The sequence below is a fragment of the Phascolarctos cinereus genome, unplaced genomic scaffold (genome assembly GCF_003287225.1).
Source record: "Phascolarctos cinereus isolate Bilbo 61053 unplaced genomic scaffold, phaCin_HiC Scaffold_2;HRSCAF=192, whole genome shotgun sequence".
In the NCBI taxonomy this organism is placed as follows: domain Eukaryota; kingdom Metazoa; phylum Chordata; class Mammalia; order Diprotodontia; family Phascolarctidae; genus Phascolarctos; species Phascolarctos cinereus.
In genome coordinates, this window is record NW_027555625.1 from 185,254,474 (window position 1) to 185,275,315 (window position 20,842).

The 20,842-nt window shown below is 36.2% G+C and overlaps 1 protein-coding gene across 2 annotated transcripts in view; it reads right to left on the bottom strand.

Annotated features, from left to right (window-relative positions):
• The window catches only part of DLGAP2 (DLG associated protein 2), a 1,185,476-nt gene that overhangs the window by 1,057,696 nt on the left and 106,938 nt on the right, over positions 1-20,842 (bottom strand). The gene's annotated exons all lie outside the window — the stretch shown is intronic.

The following is a 20,842-nucleotide window of genomic DNA, read 5'->3' on the forward strand; positions in this document are numbered from 1 at the left end:
AAATTTGGAACCCAAAGTTTTAAAAATACATAGTAAAAAAATTGTTTTCTAGGGGCAGCTAGGTGGCACAGTGGATAGAGCACCGACCCTGAAGTCAGGTGGACCTGAGTTCAAATTTGGCCTCAGACCAAACACTTGACACTTACTAGCTGTGTAAGCCTAGGCAAGTCACTTAACCCCAATTGACATGCAACTGGGAAATAAGAAATACAGGAAATGGGGTATAGAAATCTATCCTGCCCTACAGGAAAATAGAAGGAAAATGGGATAAAAAAGGGGGGGGCAGAGATAGAAGGAAGGGCAGATTAGGGAAGGGTATACAGAATGCATGCCATCTTGGGGTAGAAGAAGGGATGAGATGGGGAGAAAATTTGGAACTCAAAATCTTGTGGAAGTGAATGTTAAAAACTAAAAATAAATAATTTTTTTAAAAAAGAAAAAAAATTGTTTCTATGATTTGTTCCTGGAACCATTAAGTCTTTGGTATTAAGTTATTTGGTCTCCAATTAATTTTCAATCCTTTCTATAAAGTGCCTTTGTTAAACATAATTTTGTCATGTTGCTGTTAGCAAAGTATATGCTCAATAGGTCTGCTTTTCTGCACTTGTGTGGCTTCTATGCCTTAACACATGATGAGTTTTTGCAAAAGTGCCATGCAGAGCTGAGATATATGTATGTTCTTTTCTATTCCCATTCAATAATCAATAGAGATTGATATTATCTAAATTTTCTAAAATTCTATTCAGGCCCTTAACTTCTTTTTTGTTAGGTTTTATTCTTCTTCTTGTTGTTGTTGTTAGATCTGCCTTCATCTGATAGGGACACACTGAGGCCCTGACTTAGCATTGTAATCTATTTCTTCCTGTAAATTGTTTAACTTTTCTTTATGTATTTAGTCACTATGGCAGTTGGTGTTTACAGATTAAGAACTGATGATATTAATTCATTATATAGTGTCTATAGTGTCTTTTTTTAATTTGTTTTTATTTTAGTTTTAATTTATGAAATAAAACAAGCATTTCCATGACATAGTACAATTTTTAAAAATACAATTGTACATGAAACTGAAACTCCACAATGCACAACTCACTCACTATTCCTTTCAAATATACAATTAGATTATTATGTAATTTAAACAAATTTTTTCTACTTGTAAAATTATTCTATACATATTTCTATTTATCAGTTCTTTCTCTGAATGCAGATGGCAGCTTTATTCATATGTCCTTTATAGTTAATTTGGGTATTTATAATAGACAAAATAATTTATTCGCTCAAAGTTGTTTTCAGAACAATATTGCTGGTACTATATACAATGTTCTCTTATTATGCTCAAAGAATATGGGTTATATTTTAATAACTCTTTGGGCATAACTCCAGATTGCTTTCCAAAATGGTTAGATCATTTTACAATTCCACAAACTATTAATTAGTATCCCAATTTTTCCACATCCTCTCCAACATTAGTCATTTTTCCCTTCTATCATTTTAGCCAATCTGGTAGGTATTAAATAATATCTCAAATGTCTTTAAGTATAATTTAGTTTTCTGATTTATCTCTTTTAACCAAGCCTATTTTTAACTTTTTCCAGGTGTGAGATTATGACTGAGTTTTTCTGAAGAATTTGCTCCATCCCCTTTTTTAACTGTTTCAGGTATGTTCCTTATAATCAACATGTTGATGGATTGTGCTTTCTAATACATTCTGCTCTCCTGTTTTATGGATGAGTTCATTCCATTCACATTGATATTTAGGATGACTAATTTTGTATTTCCCTCAATTCTATTCTTTTATATTTTTTCCTTTTATTGTTCGCCACCATACTCGTGGAGTTCAGCCACTGACTAATGACCTCTACTACTTCTGTTTCTATTAGCCTGTCCCTCTTCTCTCCACCCAGACCCCAGAATTTATTACCCTTTCTTTCCTTTTAAATCCCTCTTCATAATCCACTTTCCAAAGTTGAGCTTTATTTTATCTATGATTAAGTCCTCCCTGAATCTATTCTTCAACTAATCCATCCCTTTTACCCTCCTCCATCCAAATATCTTTTCTCCTGGTGGGTTCCTATCTTCCTGTTGAAATGAAAATATTCTCTCACCAAGCTTTGTGGGTGTCTTTGTACATACTTGCATATGTACATATGTGTGTATATGTATTCTAATCTCCTTGGGGGAGGGGGTTTCAGATGAAGAGAAATTCAAGTGATGCCCACTACCCATAAGCCTTCCTTCATATTTATAGCCTTTACCTTCTATACTTCAATTATATGCAATAGTAAATTCTACCCTCCTTCTTTCCCTAGAGTATTCCTTTGCTTCCTTCTTTGTGAGATCATCAAAACCCAACAACAAATGCCCAGGCCCTCTGTTTCACTAGCTTCCCTCTAGGACCCTGAATGACATTAGGATTCTGAGAGGTCACTCATTTCTTCTTCTCCCTTCCCCTTAGAATATAAATACTTTATTCTTGTATAGTTCCTTTCAATTGCCCAGATGTGTTGTTGTTGTTGTTGTTGCTTTTTATGTTGTTATTGACTAGTGTATTTGCATTTCTAAGCATCTATTTAGCTCTGGTCTTTTTGTCAGGAATCTTTGGAAGTTCTCTCTTTCATTAAAGGTCCCTCTCCTCAGTAAGATTATATTCAGTTTTGCCAGGTAAATTATTCTTCATTTTAAGGCTCTATCTTTGGCTGTTTGAAACATCACAGGACAAGTTCTACTATCTTTGATAGGGTATAGCTGCCCACTCTCATGTGCTCCTTGACATTGGAACTACCACATTTGTACTTTTTATCACATGATTCCCCAATTAGTTAAATGAGGAATTGGAAATGGCACTAAGAAGGCAAAGACTGGAAGGAGGAACTGAGCCAGACCAAATACACAAAAATTAATGCAAGAAGCAACACAATTTTGAGGACTTTGAAGGATTGATTCTTTATAGAAATATTGAAGAGGGGAGGTTACTAGATAGTCTTTTAAAAGGTATTATTACAATAACTACCCATTTATATGCCTCCCTTCTCATCTTCAAAAAACATCAGAATGATCTACACATAAATATAAAGTATCCCTGATAAAAATATGAGGAAGGAACAGGCAAGCTTTTGCAAAGGCAACAGATCACAATTACATCATTGTCTGAAAAATGAGACTTCCTAAAGAGAATCAAACAATGGTGTCAAACTCAAATAGAAATGAGGCAACTAAACTCTATGTAAGAATCCCTGTACCTGCATATTGACTTAGAAAATCATATATTAATATTATCTATATTCTATTGTATTTTTTTTTATTGAACATGTCCCAGTACCTTTTAATCTGGTTCAGGCCACATTTGGCTGTGGTGGGGTGCCTATGTGTTTGACATCCCACAAATAAAACAATTTAAGTGGAAATGCCACCATATACCCATGAGGCAATCATGTCCAGCCCATTATTATTTATGCTATTTTTTGTTAAAAATTTCCAAACTTCATCCACTCTCCTAACATTGTTAACTATTAGGAAGGATGAAGAAGGATCAAACAAAAAAAGAAAGGGAAAAAAAATATGTAACTGAGGAGAAAAGACTTTTCATAAAGATCATTCCTCATTCATCAAATATTGAGTCAAGACCTATATAAGACACTGTGCTAGGCACACTTCCCTCAGGAAATTTACCACTTAGTAATCTTTGACTGGCTTATTTAATTTAATAATTCAAGAAACTAAAATGAGGAAACAGCTGGGATAAAGGATGAGCTTTGGGGAATTTGAAAGTTAAAGAAAATTTCTTGACTCCAAGAGTTTGAAAAGTCATAAATAAAAACCAAATGGTCTCTTTTCTTACAGCATAAATAATAGGGAAGGGAGAGGAGGTTTTTTTTTTTTTATAGGTGAATCCATTAGAATTTACAGGGCTAGTTGGCACATAGCTCTTACTGAAGTATCTTTTCTTATATAATCTGTATCTCCGAGGCAACACAGATGCATCTATTTTTCACTGTTATCTAGAAGAAAATGGATTTTCTTTTGCAAAGTAAATTAGATTTTAACATTCAGGACTATAATGGTTTGACCCCAAGCTAATGCTGACACTCTTTTCAACATTTTCTTTGCCTTAAATGAGGCAAATGGCAACAAAGCAGTTGGTCCTTATTCTAGTCTACAGTGCCTTAGAAATGTAATTACTATTCCATATTGGGCCCCAGTATTCCAATTGCAGTTAATTAATTAATAGGGAGGGAATTATGTATGTAATTACTAACACTATAATGCTATATCAATGAAAAGTTATCCATTTTAATAATGTTTTATAGGCTGCACTGGTGTTATTCTTGGCATTTTCCCCACTGCCATTAAAAATCCAAAAGGATATTTTAAATACAATCAGTTACAAATGAAATAGTAGGCAACATGTATAAAAAGTCCACAGATAAAATGTTCACAGTCAAAATGAAAAGCTTTATTCAAAGATACATTCAGCTCTTTTTTTTCTTACTCAGATTTAGCTAAGCACTATAGGCAAGAATTTACATAAAAGAGCCTGTCAAAATAGAAAAATAGAAGTTAATGTTGAACAGAAGGACTGGGCAATGGTGACCCAATGGATTATTCAAAACTAGAGCAAGGTTCTGCATACAGGTTAATAAATTATTTGACCTTCAAAAACCTTCATAATTCTATGCATAATTAAGGAATAAATTTAGTGGAAGAGAACCAATGTGCTAACTCTGTTAGCAGCATAAAAAAAAAATATTGAAGTAGAGAGGAAAAGATAAAGCTACATTCAGATTTATCTTTACCATTTGACCAAAGGAGGGTCATGGAAGGTGGCCCATGGCACTTACAAATAGCAGCTAACATTTGTATAACACTCTAAAGTTGGCAAAGTGCTTAGGTTAACATGTGTCATCTCATCTGATCTTCACAAACACCTGTTGAGGTAGGTAATATTATCATTCCCATTTGCAGATAAAGAAATTGAGGCTGAAGAAGATTAAGCGACCTGCCTAAGGCCAAAGAGGTAGTCTGTGGCAAAATTTGAACTCCTATCCATTATACCTCCTAATTGCCAACAAATTTGGCCCATAGAATGTGAAGTCTATCTAAATTCCTGACCATGCCCCTTTCCCTTTGCGGTCATGCAGCTTTCTCTATGTTAGGCAAATCAGATCTCCTACTTCCTTACCAACCACCATGCAAAGGAAACCAATTTGTGTCCCTCTGTGTGGTTGTACCTACTACCCTATTTTTATAATCATGCCCTCAACTAAAGTAATTTTCCAATGTCTCATAGTGGCATAGAGGTGACCCTGGGCACTTAAAGCATAGTGCCTAGCACATAGAAGGTCTTAATAAATACTTGTTGACTGACTTGTTGATGGCTGTGCCAATGGATCACAAGTTCCAGAAGCACATACCAAATTGGAAAGTTTGAGGCATGAGACTAGTGATGAACTATTTGTCCCTTACGACAAGTCGAGCTAAATTTGGAGAGACTTGTCACCACATTAGCCCATGTTAATGAACTTTATGGCACAGCCACTCAAAGAAAAAGCACAGAAAATTTATCATTATCAGTGGAGGGGAATGCCATGCCAATAAAGGATTGTTAAAAGTAGGCAAGCAGTGTGGTGTGGTGGAATAAGCACCACACTAAAATTCAAGAGTTAACAGTCCAATGATTATTGAAGTGCTCATGAAAGACATACTAAAGCTATATGACCCGTAGGGGATTTTTTAATAATTGAAGTCTCAGGTGGAAATCTAAGAATAGGTAGACAAACTTGAGAAGCAGCATAAGAAAGGAAATAGCCAGGTGTTATTGTTTTTCACAATAGAAAGTATCAGTCTCTAATACGGTGACTATAGACCTATTAAGCCATTTATTTGCAGCAAGAAAAAATAAGCCAAAGACTAGCCTTGTGAACATGCTGCCATATTTAAGAATTTCATTTTAAAGCAACACCATGCCCAGGATCAAATATTTCAGCACTTCAATGAAATCCCATCTTTCAATGTTGATATATCCTACATTGGTACAGTCTCCATCCATTCATTCCCCTCAACCTGCACAATTCTTGTATGTTTCTTCCCATGAAACTTCTATAGGGATCTATCCAACATGCTTAAGGTCTATTGATCTCATCATATTCCATGTAAGCCAGTGCAGCTCTGGAGCTCTCCCTCTATTACCCTTTGCTCTTGATCCACTTGTTTCCATCTCTGAGCATCATGGACACTGAATGCTTCTACTACCTCACTGCTAGCTTACTTACAATCTGGCTTCCAGTCTCACTACTGTAATGAAACTGATTTTTCTAAGGCTACCAAAAATATCTTAATTGTTAAATATGATAGCCTCTTCTTAGTCCTTATCTTCCATGGTATTTCCACAACTTTTCACATGATATCAACCACCAATATTTCTGTATACTATCTCCTTTCGCAGCTTAGTTGACTTAGCTATTGTACTCTTTATTATTCTACTATTGTAGAATAATTGTACTATTATTCTACAATTAATCTACTATTAATATTGTACTATTATTCTCTCCTGGTTCTCTACTGCCTCTCTCACTGATCCATCACAAACTCCTTTGCTGGAGTAGCTCATTAGCCATTTCCCATCTCCTGAGGGCCCCCCAAATTCTACTCTGGGACCTCTTCCCCTCTCTCTCTCTACACTCCTTCCCTTGAATATCTCATCCACTCTTGTAGGTTCAATTATCTTTTCTATGTAGATGACTGTCAACACTATATATCCAGTTGAAGCTCTTTCTGAACATTTCTTCTTTCCTACATTGCAGCCTCCATACTTGACATCTTCAACTAGATATCCCATGGGTATCTCCAATTCAACATCTCTAAAACAGAATTAATCTTTAAGCATGCCCATCTTCCAAGCTTTCTACTAAGGGCATGAGAGTCCTGCCAGTCAACCAGATTCATAACCTGAATCATTCTTGATTCTTCCTGCTCCCTTACCCACCACAGCCAATTATTTGCCAATTTCTAATGATTCTACCTCCAGAGCCTCTCACATTTGTCCTTCTCTTTTCTTGTATACATAGGGTCCTAGTTTATATCCTCATCACCTCTTGAATGGACTGCTGTTATAGTCTTCTACATGGTCTTGCTGCTTCTGCCTTCTTGCCTTTCCCCTTTCCCATCAACAAAAATAATCTTCCTAAAGCACAAATCTTACCACACTGCTCTCTGGAAAAAAAAAAAAAAGCAACCACCACCACCTATGTTGACTCCCTCTTGCCTTGAAGATAAGATACAACTTTCTGACCTGGCTTTTAGAGACTTCCACAATCTACTTCCAACACATTCCCAGTCTTATTTCATATTGCGCATTCTATTTTCTAGCTAAATTGGACAATTACTTGCTTCTTAAGCTGAACATTAAAATCTCCTGTTTCTGTGCACTGACACAAGCAGAGGTCTGGAATATATTCCTTTCTAATCTCCACTTCTCAATCCTTATATTCCTTTAAGGTTTAGCTTAGATGTCACCTTTTCCATGAAGCCTTCCTTATCCCCCAACAACAATTATTATTAGTATCATTACAGGCTAGCCTTTATAAAGCACCCACTATGTACCAGGTAGGGACAGCTAGATGGTACAGTGGATAGAGAGCTAGGGCTAGAGTCAGGAAGACTCATATTCACAAGTTCAAAACTGGCTTCAGTCACTTTGTAACTGTGGATAAGTCACTTAACTCTATTTGCCTCAGTTTCCTCATCTGTTAAATGAACTGGAGAAGGAAATGGAAAACTGCTCCAGTATCTTTGCCAAGAAAACCCCAAATGGGGTCACTAAGAGTCAGATATGACTGAAAACAGCTAAACAATAACAACATGGGCCAGGCACTGTGCTAAGTGTCTTACAAATGTTATTTCATTTAATCCTCACAACAACTCTGGCAGGTGGGTACTATTACTATTCTCATTTTACATGTGAATAAACTAAGGCAGAGGTTGTGACTTGCTCAGAGCAAATGTCTGTATCCAGATTTGCACTCAGGTCTTCCTGACTCCAAACTGTGCCACCTAGCGACCTATTCTGCCCCTATTTATTAGTATTCCCTCCTTCAACAAATTACCTTGTATTTACAGTGTGTGCACCTCTTCTGTCCCCTTAGTAGAATGAAATCTCCTTGGAGAGCAAAAGCTTTCATTTTTCCCATTATATCCCCAGAACCTAGCCCAGGCTTATAAATAGTAGGTACTTCATAAACACTCCCCCTTCAACTTCTGTAATTCTATTATGCTCACCACCATTATCCTCTTTGTCATTCAGGTTCAGCCTTGCACTCATCTTTAACTCTTCCCTCACTAAGTTAGTAATTAGGTCATATATTTTGAGGAGCATCTGGACATTGAGTTGGGCCCTGAATTAAATGGGAGGCAGAGAATATGTGTACTAATTAAGGAAATTATAGAGTAATCCCAAGCTTCCTCAATTCATCAAGTACCAGCTATTATTATTTTCCTGGTTCAGGTATTCATCATTTTCCATGTGAACTCTTTTCAACAGCTTCCTAATTGGACTCCTTGCTTCCAGTCTGTCCCCTCACCAAATCATCCTCCATACAGCAGCCAAATTGATATTCTGAAAACACAAATGTGACCAAGCCACCCTACCGCTCAAAATTCTTCAATGGCTCCCTCTGGCTTCTAGGATATAATGCAAGCTCTTAAGCTAGATACTTAAGGCCCTCAGCAACCTGGCTCCCAACTACCTTTTTTGTCTTTTGTCATGTTATTTCTCTTCATGCACTTGATGTTTCAGTCAAATGACTCTTTTGCATTCTCCACAAAGCTGACAAATTATTCTTCCTAAAGCACAAGTTTGACTATTTCACTCCTCTGCTCAAGAACCTTCTGTGCCTCCTTATTACCTTTATAATAAAGTAGAAATTCATCTTGGCATTTTAGGCCCTTCACAATCTAGGTCAGGGGTGGGGAACCTGCGGCCTCAAGGCCACACTTGAGGACCTAGAGGGTCTTGAGGCCCTTGATCCAGATAAAGCCTACGTTTATTGTTTTATTTCACATTTTTATCCTTTATACATATTACATTCCAGACAAACTGATCTACTTATTATTGCCCAAACTAAGGATTCTAACTCCCACCTCCATACCTTTCCACAAATGGTGAACCCATGTCTGAAATATAATCCTTCCTCACCTTTACCTCAAACAATTCTTTATTTCCTTCAAAATACATCTTAGGTGCCACCTCCTATACAAGGCCATTGCTGGTTTCTTTATTCCCTCTAGCTGTTAGAGCGCTCTCATTCTTAAACATATTTTGTATCACTTTGGACATAATCTGTAGCTATTTATCTTCACATATGTTGTATTCCCCTTCCTTGAGGGAAGGTAATCTTTTATTTTTGTCTGTATGACTCCCATACCCAAGACAGAGAAGCCTATTTAATAAACATTCATTGAACTGAATTGAGGAAGGTTGGGATCATGCTGTAATTTCCTTAAAGGAATCATGCCTATTCTCTTCCTTCTATTTAATTCAGGGTCCTACTCAATGTCCCTATACCTCTTAAAGTATATGCCCTGACTACTAACTTAGTGAGTTGCCAAAAAAATACTGCAAGCAAAGCTCAACACAATAAACATTATTTGCCTACATGTTTTTTCCTGCATGCATCATTCCCCTAATCTCTTTTTAATGGCCATGGATCTTACAGAAAAGGCACTGGTATATACTGGGGCTTGCTGCAATCTATAAACAGGAGCTATACGCACAACATTACCTAGCAGGGAATCTCCCTTCTGGTTAAGTTTTCAGCACAGGGCATTCTCCAGGACACTTTCAAAAAGGACATACTTCACCATTTTAAACCTCTCTTGATAATTTGAGGATTTTTGGACAAAAATACCCAGGATCAGAACAGAGTTTAAAAGAAAAAAACAACTAGGGCCAGCAAAGTTAGATGAGGTCAAAGGCAGCTGGGTGCTACAATACATAGAATGCTAGACCTAAAGTCAGGAAGATGAATTCAAGTCTGTCCTCAGACAGTTTATTCCAAGTCATTTGACTTAGTTTCCTCATCTCTAAAATGGGGATAATAACAACACCTACCTGCAGGATTACTGGGAGGATAAAATGAGATAATACCATAAAATGCTTTGCAAAACTTAAAGCACTATACAAATTCTAGCTATTCTTATTAGTTTGAGCTTTATAGACCTGAATCTCAGAGAATTCTCCACAGGGCATCCCTTACACATAAATTTTTCTCATCTTTAAAGAAGATGCATTAGCATTCTCTAATGATATTTTGTGCAATGAAATAACTTGCCTATGTAGAAAAGAAAATTCTGCAAGACCAAACTGCTGCAGAGAACAAGATGATATCACAAAAACACTTCTGATTTTCTACCGTAGGAAAACAGGGACCAATTATATCCATGCATTTTATAGCCTGGAGAATATAGATGAAGCTGATTCACTGACTTGGACAGGACTCTCTTCTGAAAAGAGCCTTTCAGGGAATGTCAAATGAGGGCTTACTTCCTGAGTTTACCTTAAAAGGATCTCTCTCTCTCTCTCTCTCTCTCTCTCTCTCTCTCTCTCTCTCTCTCTCTCTCTCTCTCTCTCTCTCTCTCTCTCTCTCTCCCCTCCTCCTCTTCTTCCTCCTCCTCCTCATCTCTCCCTCTCTCCCTCTGTCTTTCTGTCTCCCCCTTCCATTTTCTCCCCCTTCCTCATCTCTTTCTCCCTATTACACACACACACACACACACACACACACACACACACACACACACACACACGGTTTCAAAGAATGCTTCTTCTACTTAATCAGGGTCACTCATTTACAGCTATTAAACTGGGAGAGAATGCTAAGGCCTTCTACTCCTTTTTTTTTTAAAAAAAGGCCAAAAAGTAAAATGATTTGCTTGAAGTTATGCAAGTAGTAGCAGAGGTGAGATTTGAACCCAACCCGCCCCCACGATGTCAAATCAAGAATTTTTCCAAAATACCCTATAACACACCACACCAGTGAAAATGGCACAATGGGAACAAGGGAAAGTATCTTTACTGTTGTGTCCCATCTTCCTGGAGATGTGCTCTGTGCAAGCTGTAGCCTCTACTCTTACCCAACTTTCCTAATGAAAAGTAGGTGTGTTTTTTCCTCTTGGGAGCTAAAGACATTTTCATTTGCTTTTTGGGTGTATGTTCTCTGATCAACTTTACTATGTGTGAGTCACTATTATTGTTGTCGCTTCCCAATGAAAGCAGTTCGTTGACTGAGCTAATTTGCCATTTTGATGAATCACGATTTACATATTATCTATGAAATAAAATTCCCCATAGTGAATCCTTAATTTTGAGTAATTTTTTGTAATTTTGTATGATTGTACGATCCTATTTTCAAAGGAGGACCTCATGCATTGGTAGGTATAAACTTCCAGAACATGCTGTTGACAAAATGAGACGTTACAGAATTCAGACTTTCTAAATGTGTTCTTGAAAGATCTTGGTACTCATTTTGTCCCTACTATTGTGTAAAAGACCTACGAGAGCTTGGGCAAGTCACTTTGTCCCTGGACCTCATCTTCTTCAACTCTAAAAGAAGGAAGTTGAACTACATTTCCTCAGGATCACATGGAAGCATCCTAGGACTAGGTACCCAAGAGTCCTGGGAAAAGTAGCATCCCCCAGGGCACTAGCCTAGCTTCCAGATCACAGTCATAATCAATAGGATCTATCCTTGAGGAGATAATTCACCACCTCTGCCATTGCTAACCACAGGTCAACTTTCCCTAATGAGCAAGCAGAAAAGCACCGAGTTAGAAACAAAATATAGCAGGAAGGCTAAACGTTGCCACCACATCAACCACTACCTTGCCAATGACTGAAGAGCTTGGGAAAAAAACATTACCCTACAAGCCCCAGTATACTGGGGGATCAATGAGACCCATAGACTCTCAAAAGATCTTGGTCTAATAATCCATACAGAAAAAAAAAAAGTAAGTACTTCCAGTTCCAGCCCCATACCCACTATTCTAACCCCAGGAAAATAAATTACAACATGGCAACTGGCTCTTGTAGGTAAGCGTATATATAGTACCTGCCTCCTCTTAGTGAATATCCAGAACATAAAGACCAAAGTCCCTGGCATTGTCAAATGGTTCAAAATAAGAAATAAATATGGTTTTATCAATAGGAATAACACAAGGAATACATTATCTTTCTTGCTAATGCACCCTGAGAATTTCTAGACCTTTCCTTCTGTCCTACACATAAACCTTCTTATTTGTTGTCACTCCCCTTTAGAATTTAATTTCTTTAAAGGCAGTGACTACTTTGCTATTTGACTTATATCTTTAGAGCTTCACCTCTTGAATTGTACAAAGTAAGCACTTAAGAGTTTTTTCATTCATGTATTCATTCATTCACTTCCCTTCCAAATCTAAATCTATTATCCTTTAAAAATTACTGATATTATCAAATACTCAGATGTACCCATGATCTCAACCACATGGGTTCTCTCTCCAACAAGGCAGACTGACCCATCCATGTTTGTTCATTCTGTGTGACTTTTATTCATATCACCTCTTAAATTTGGCATAATGGGTCCACCTAGCAATGGTAAGTACTTTCTTTACTGTCTCTTGACACCATAAGGACACCAAGAGCACATGGACTTATCCGTAGATTTTTATCTCACTCCTGCCATGTAAATAAGCACATCTTTTTTTGCAAATTTATTTCTACAATTACATCCTGTACTTCATTTCTCCTTTACAACTCCTTATTTACATTTATTAAGTCCCTTTTAATCCCACCATCTCTCACATCACCCCAATTATGGGTGGGTACAAGGACGCATTACATTTGCAATGTGTTGCATCTTGTTCACACCCACCATGCACCTCTTTATTGCCCTTTATGTGATGCTTATTTTCAATTCTTCAGAGACCAATGTGTTCCATGAATCACAGCCATACAGCATTGAAAGTATATTGATATTAAAAAAAAAAGCCGTTAATTCCAGGGAGAAGTTTTTGGATTACTGAAAGAATTTTGAAGTTTCCCAAAAGGAACCCAGCATCCTCTTCCCTCTATTCAATTCTGGAGTCAACTTATTAATCATTTTTTGTATCTATGTTTGATAGAGATAGATAGATAGAATTATATATAATTCACATTTTATACACACACACACACACACACACACACACACACACACTGATAATTGAGTTCTATAAGTTGACCATCCAACTACATATCATATTCTACTTGGACTCTGCAAAGAGCATCTTCCAAGACACTGTGGGGAACCACACGGCCCACTGTTTTAAATATATCTGAATAATCAGAGAATCAGTGAACAGAGTTAGCCATGATCAAAACAGGGTTAATTAAAGTAGGTCCAGCAAAGCTATATGAGGTGAATTTGTACTTTTCAGACAAGACTCTCTCAGAATTCTCCATATAGGACATCATTTCTACAAAAAATTTTCTTTCCTTGAATAAGACATATTGTTGTTCTCTACTCATCTTCTGTGTAGTGAAATAACTTGCCTCGACAATGGATGTTCTTTATCTGCTCGGTTCTTCCTCCAAGGGCATCTGGTCCACAATTACTTTTGAGCGGTTATGAATCTCATCTAGGAAACTGCAATGTTCAGATATCTAATGCAATCAGAATAGTAGAATCCATAAACAGAAACATCCAGAGCAATCTACTATCTATTAGTACCTTTCTTTAACTAGGAATCTGCAATGAATTTCTTATAAGAGGGTGGTAAAGACCTTTGATGAATACAGTTTTCCCTCCTTTATACTTTGCTTTATATTGATTATCAAAGGTTGGAACAAAAGGAGTTCATTGGTTATATCTGTCACAGAAACTATATAATTTTCACATACAAGTGGAAGATACTTTGTTGGAAGTGAGTCTTTATTCTAATGAATCATTTGAATAGGCAATAAAAGATAAACACAGAAGGATCACCTATTCTCTATATCTTTCAGTAAGGTATACGCTGGTAAAGATATAGACTATTGTCGAATATTAGCCACAAAAGCTTGTCTCTTCCTTTATGCTGCTTTGATTAACAATACCCTAACTGTACTTGTAGATGAAAAGATCATTATATTTTTCCATATCTTTTGTATCTTTTCCTCCTTCAGATACCTTGTGAATCCATATTTTGCCCTAAAAATTGTGTCACCTCTGGAACATAAGCCCTTTACATGTACTTGATCAGGACCAACTGTTTCTCCCATCTTTTTTTTCTGTATGCTGACTGTGCTTCTTCTGTAAATGCATCTTGGAATGTAAAGTCCGAGGGTTGTGGCTTTGTTGTTCTCAATGTTGAAAAGAGTTCATATAAAATACTGTCATAGATTATTTCCATCTTTTTTTCTGTTTGTTCTTCTTTCATTCATTCTGAAACTTCCCCCTCAAGGTGACTTTGCTTAGTTTAGTTTCTCATGAAGCTTCTTTAAACTAATTGTTCCCTCCACTTCCCTCTGTTTTATTAGGCAATTCCATTTATAATTTTTTTTCCACCAGCCTTCTATGTAGGATTTTGCAAAGAAGCCTATATTCTAAATTCATGTTGCCTTTGGCAGTCTTTGCCTTTGTTGAACAAGTTAATCAAGTGTTCACCAACAAAGGACATCTGTAGACTCTTTTGACCTTATTACAATAATTAATTTATATTAGTTAAGCTTTGAAGTGAAATTATTGCAATCTGTATCAATGTGCTTCCTTCTGTCCGTATTCCATTTTTCAAGATCAGTAAGTTGTTTAAATAGGCCAGGTTGGAATTTTTCTAATCATATGCAATATCTGTTTCTTAACTGTATTCTTTCTAATGTTTTATTCATTTTAATCTTTGCTCTAACCAGGTCAGCAATCTGTACACAGACAATTGAGGAATGATTCTTATACCAGTAACAAATCATTTTTATCTGTTAAAATATAGTCAATTTCGTATTTTTGCTACTCTGATTTCCATGTCCAACCCCTTCCAATTCTTTTTCTCCAAGAAAGTATTCATAATGTATTTTATATATTATCTTCTAGTGCCTTAGTTATTCCTCTCTTATTTCTATGTGATAACCATATTTTCCCACCATCCTTGCTTATTCTTGCCTTTTCATTGAAGACATACAATGTCAAGCATATATCGATTTATTTTGCAGGGGGTTATTAAATTCCTGGTAGAATTTCTCTTCATCTTCTATAGTGAATTTTGGTGAATAAGTTGTAATTATTTCAGATTGATCTTTTTACAAATATTAATCGTGAATAATATTCTGTAAGATGATCCAGTATACTATGAAATGGTGTTTGTGTTGCCTTTGGACAAGATATATACATTATGAGATAATAACTACCCTACCAATTCCTTTATTTATCTTTCCAAGTAGAACTTGTAAGCCATCCTTCTACTTAGCTTCAACTTTCTTCTGTCTTCTGAAGTCATTTACAAAATGTCAAGATTAATATCGTTTATTTTTTCTACATTGTAGTTCTTAGCCTTCTTACGGACCCCTTTGGCAGTCTAGCTAAGCTTATGGGCCCCTTTCTCAGAACAGGTATCATTTGGAGAACGGCTGAACAAACTATTACATAAAAATGTAACAGAATACTATTGTACTATAATAAATAAGGAAAAATAGACTTCAAAAAGACAAGGAATTATTGGTATGAATTGATACAGAGCAAAGTGAGAAGAACCAGAAGAACCATTTATGCTATATATTATAAAAAAACAAAGGATTACCAAGGAAATCAATTATATTAAAATATAGTTTGCAAAACATTTTAAGTAGGTTCTCAAACCCCAGGTTAATAACTGATGCTATAGAAATATGTCTGCTCCATATGGACATTAGAAGGGAATTTCACACCGAGAGTACTAACAGATAAATTAATGTTTATAAATGGTCCACTGCTGTGTGATTCTAAGAACCTTCTGCCCTCCTTCTTGCCACTCTGATTCCATTACTGCAGAAGTAAAAAGTAGCCACACAGGACTAAGGGATGTTTTGTATTTTTCTTTGTTTGCCAGGTTGCTATAGCCGAGAAATCCATCAGCAAGTAGTCAGCCTATTTATTAGTTATTATTTGTGTGAAAATTTATAGTGGTTTGGAAAAGCAAGATGCTATCAAACACTATTTTCAAAGGGTTTAAATGGAGATTTAAACTTAAATGTGTCTCTACATTTATATTTTAAAAGATTTTAGAGAAAAAAGGACATTGATGGATGCCTAATCCATGGCTTTTGCAATTTGCTTCAAGAAAGACCAAAGAACAAACTGATTATTTGATATTTCAATACCCTGTAGAGAAAAATGCAGCTGTTTGAAACTCCCTTATTTTCTTGTAGATTTTTGGGGTCATCTAGTCCAACTATCTCATTTTACATGTGGGGAAACTACAACCCAAAAAAGTTAAATGATTTGCCCAAGGTCACACAGATACTAAAGTCAAAGAGCTGGGATTTGAACTAAGGTTCTCTTATTCCAAATCCACTCCCCTTTCCATGACAGCGTACTAATTCTCCTTCTACTTTAATAAAAATTAATTTTTCTATTATAAGAAAATATTCCATATTCAGTACAAATACACATAGAGTAAATTTCCTTTGCAAACAGATCATTTTATTAGTAAAAAATTGTATTAATTTTATGGAGGCAAATTTTTAATCACACCCAACATTCAACATGGTAGTAGCAATTAATAGAAATAAAAGAGAGAAAGCACATCACTGCAGTGACAAAACACATATACACAAGAATATAAAAATGTGGCATAACAAGTATATAGAAGGATATGGAATCAGAGAGAGATGGATTCTAATCATTTCTCTGTTTACTAGCTGCATGACCTCAAGCAAGACATAGTCTCTCTGATGCTCAATTGCTACTGTTTGTGGAGCTGTGAAGGCATCTGACCATTCTGGAAAGCAATTACTAAATAGCACTTGCCCATTAGGGCAGCTAGATGGTGCAGCAGATAGAGGGCCAGGCCTGGAGTCAGGAAGATGCCTCTTCCTGAGTTCAAATCTGGCCTTGACACTTACTAGCTGTGTCAACCTGGGCAAGTCACTTAACCCTATTTGCCTCAGTTTCCTCATCTGTAAAGTGAGCTAAAGAAGGAAATGACAAACCACTGTAGTATCTTTGACAAGAAAATCCCAAATAGGGTCATGAAGAGTCCAACATGACCAAAAAACAACTGAACAACAACAAAACTTGCCCTCTGACCTAGCTATATCACCACCAGGCCTATACTCCAAAGAGATCAAAGAAAGAGGAAAAGGCCCCAGATGTACAAAAATACTTATAGTTGCACTTTTGTGGTGGCACGAAAGCTGGAAACTAAAGGGATAGGCATAAATTGGGGAGTGGCCAAAAAATTCATGGTATAGAAATATAATTAAATACTATTGTGCTATAAGAAATGAGGAAAAAATTGACTTCAAAGAGACAAGAAATGACTGCTATGAATTGATGCAGAGCAAAGTGAGAAGAAGCAGAAGAATCATTTATATTATAACATCAATTTTAAAAAATAAACAATTTTGAAAACATTGTATAAAGGAATGAAGAATGAAATAAGCAAAACCAAGAGGATCATTTATATTATAACAACAACACTGTATAAACAAACAACTTTGAAAGTTGTAAGAACTCTAATGCAATTAACTATGATTGTAGAAGTCCAATGGTGACATATACTATCCATGGTAGAGGTAGCAAAATCTTATAAATACATGTGTGTATGTGTGTGTGATATATAACAAACATACATACATACATACATATATGTATATAAACATTCAAGTATATGTACACACACGTATTGTATTGAGAGAATTTGCTTTGCTTGACTATGCATATTTATTACAAAGATTTTGTTTTCCTTTTTTTCCAATAGGGTGGGAGAGAGAGGAAAAACAGTTCTGTTCATTAAAAAACTTTAATTTAAGGGGGAGCTAGGTGGCACAGTGGATAGAGCTCCAGCCTTGGAGTCAGGAGGACCTGAGTTCAAATCTGGACTCAGACACATAACACTTACTAGCTGTGTGACTCTGGGCAAGTCACTTAACCCCACTGCTTAGCCAAAAAGCAAAAAATTTTGAAAAATTTAAAAAAAATTTTTTAATTAAATAAAAAACTTCAATCTAAACATAAAATCAGAAGGTTGGATTATATGGCATCTAAGTTCCCTTCTGACCCTAAGTCTATGATCCTATTTTGTGTCCTTTCAGAACATATTTAAATAAATGTTGTACTGATATTTGAAATAGTATAACTCCATACCATTCACAAATTCTGATACTCATGTATAGAAAATATGGAAATTCACAAAGGCAAAAAAAAAAGTCACTTAGGTGAAGAAAGCCAGTAAAACACAAGCCATAAGGAAATCCCACCTCCTACATTTACCAACTGTATGACCCTGGGCAAGTCACAACTTTTCTGCATCTATTTCCTCATCTGTAAAATGTAGGGGCTAGACTCGATGCCTTCTAAGGTCCCTTCTAGCTCTAAATCTATGATCCTATGAAATTAATTAATATTTAATTTTTATTATCTATATTTAAAGGTGGCAAAAGAGAACTGGATTGAGAGGCAGGAAACCTTAGTGAATTTCCCCTCTAACAGTCACTCTTGGCAAATACTCCTAGTCAGCAAATGGTCATATTATAATAATCCTTTACAGGGTCAAACAAAACTATAGAATTTCCCAAGTATAAGGCATGGTAGTCCAAACCAGGCATGAAAAAGATTGTCCTCTACAGCATGTCATACAAGTAATGGCCCGATATCTTCCTAAAGACCTCCAACAATAGAGAACTCACTTCTTTCTAAAGAAGCTCATTACAATTTTAATCACTCTAATTATTAGGAAGATTTTTCTTTCCATCAAGCCTAAATTTGTCTCTTTTCTACCCTTGCTCCTGGTTCAGCCTTCTGGGATCAAAGAGAACAAGTCTTACTTCTTTTTCACATAACAGCCCTTCACATTTTTTAAGATAATTTTCATATCTCCCTCAAATATTTTTCTTCCAAGCTAAACAAATCCCTTATATCTGCAAAGTTGACATGAAACCATTAATAATTTTTTTGGTCTAGACATTCAACCACTTACAAATCCACCTAACTATACAGTTGACTAGACCATCAGTCTATCATTCCCTCAAGAGCAGCGTGAGATTTTATGAAACATTTTGGTATTAACATTAAGGAGCCAGTCTCAGAGTCAGAAAAACCTGCATTTGTCAAGTCCAACCTCAGAGATACATTGCCTATGATTCTGTGCAAGTCACTTAATGGGCACTTAGGTGATGCAGTGGATAGAGAATTGAGCTTGGAATCAGGAAGACTCATCTTCATAAGTTCAAATCTGGCCTCAGACATTTACTAGCTGTGTGACCCTGGGCAAGTCACTTAAGCCATTTACCTCAGTTTCCTCATCTTTAAAATGAGCTGGAGAAGGAAATGGCAAGCCACTCCAGTATCTCTGCCAAGAAAACCTCAGATGGGTCACAGAGAGTTGGACAGGACTGAAAAATGACTTAACAACAGCAAAGTCACTTAAACTTCTCCAGGCAACTCTAAGACTATAAGTGGAAGAAGAAATGCTGATCTGCATTCAAAGAGGGAAGTTCCTCACTGGGAGCTACTTATAACAATGAAGTTAAAAATCTAGACCAAAAATCACCAGCTAAACTACATCAGCAACAGTCTCCTGATGTGCCAGTTTAGTAATCTTATCACAAAAAATAAGGTTAATATGACATGACCTATCCTTGAAGTCATGTTAACCCCTTTTTCATCATACCTTTATTTTCTAGATAGTCAAGAACCATCTCTTTAATAATGCTTTGTAGAATTTTGCCAAAAATGGAAGTCAAGCTCACTTGCCTATACAATTAATAGGAATAGAGTAGGATCCCTTTAAAATTAAAAAAAAAATTAAAACTGGGGAAAAAAATATTTTAATATGAAAAGAAAAAAATATCTAAGTGGCCAAAGAAGAATCCTGACCTGGGTCAGGAATTTGAAGAATAGAAGAATGTCATATAGAAGAAGGGAAGAAAGGCACTCGACCTCAAGAGAAGGACAATGGACACTTGAGGGAGGAAGTAGATTCTTGCTCTCCAATGATAATGATAGGTATTGTTGTCAAGTAAGAAAATATGGTAAAGGTCATAGGAGTAGAGATTAATGGTGGTTGGGCCTCCCTACTGAAGGCTACTGAAAGCAGCCTTTGTGAACTTTCCAAGTATATATATCCCAACATGACAAAATGTCCCAAAACGTGTCAAAATGGATGATGCCTAGTCACTTCTGGAGATTCACATGGGTACAAATGACATTACCAGAAGAAAGCTAGAAGAAGAAAAATCTGCTGCCAGAAAACATCTAGAAAAGAAAAAATATCTTAAGCTATGAACAGCAACCATTTCCACTGGCTAACTGCCATGCATTTTAGAAGCACAGAAAAGACCCTTTGAAGGCCTGATAAGAGAAAATGAAGTGGCAGGAACTTTTCTCAGGAGAGGAGAGGTAGAAATGTTTAACTAACTATTTGCCACTCTTCAATGTCTCTTTGGCACTCAGAAGCTCTACCAAGCAAGGCCTCATGGTGCTACATGCAATAACAATCCACCACAGAGGACTAAGGGTCATTACTAAGAGTGAGGACAAGATAGGGGGAGGATGGGAAGAAAGTAAAGGAGATTAAAACAAACTTGAGGCAAGAAGAAAAGGTTTAAAATAATGGAGAGAGGAATGCATTAGCGGTTCAATAAGAAATTATTTTAAAACATTACAAGGCAGCA